An 825-nucleotide genomic window follows, 5' to 3' on the forward strand; every position below is an offset into this window, starting at 1 on the left:
GATTCTCAATCTCTCTCTCTCTTCCTCCGCCCCTCTTGCTCTCTCTCTCTTTCAAAAGAAATTTTTTTTAAAAAAAAGAAAAGACACAAATGAACCATAGCTTTATCAATTATTTTATCAAGGGAACAAGTATAGAAGCATCACTTGCAACTGTTCAACAATCATTATTTCATGCACTAAAAGGAGTACGTTCTACTTTTCTTTTTTCAAAAAATAAAATACAGTAGTTTTACAATTCATTTAATAGTAACTGGTAATCATCAAATTAGCAATGTTTATCTTCAAAAGTTATTTCACCAGTTGTGCTGTCATTTCCCAAGGATGATCATATAGATGGAGTCACAGACATTTCCCACATAAGATGCATCATATAAATCAGACTTGGTTTATCATGAGCATTGATAAAACCAGACCTAGGGAAAGAACTAGATCTCGGGACACATGCATGGTCTTAATACAGGGAATGTTTAGCCTCCCCTGATTATTACAAAATCAGAACAAGAATATTCGTGGAGTACGTTCTACTTTTTAAAAAATCCTCCATACAGCCAACTGTCATGCATACACAAGGCAGTTATCCTCAGTGTGCTTCTGACAAGCTTGCTGCTAAGCTTACTGACCTTCTCTAATGAATTACTGTTTTGTTGTTCTCTGCACTCTTCAATTCCAAAGTCAAACACACATTTCCTCTATAGTCCACCTCTCCATTTCCATTTATCTGCAGGCTGTCTGCAGAGACAATCCACCAGAAAGAGGACAACACTCACCTTGGAACCAGAAGGCATGGATCCAGGTTTTAACTTATAATTTAATCAATTGTGCACA

The 825-nt window shown here is 36.4% G+C and overlaps 1 non-coding gene across 1 annotated transcript; it reads right to left on the reverse strand.

Moving 5' to 3' along the window:
* Window positions 1–384: 384 nt before the first annotated feature.
* LOC131489914 (small nucleolar RNA SNORA72) lies at window positions 385–513 on the reverse strand. Its single transcript, XR_009250817.1, has one exon. It is a non-coding gene; the product is annotated as a small nucleolar RNA SNORA72 (small nucleolar RNA).
* Between the last annotated feature and the right edge of the window lie 312 nt (window positions 514–825).

The sequence above is a fragment of the Neofelis nebulosa genome, chromosome 1 (genome assembly GCF_028018385.1).
Source record: "Neofelis nebulosa isolate mNeoNeb1 chromosome 1, mNeoNeb1.pri, whole genome shotgun sequence".
Classification (NCBI taxonomy): domain Eukaryota; kingdom Metazoa; phylum Chordata; class Mammalia; order Carnivora; family Felidae; genus Neofelis; species Neofelis nebulosa.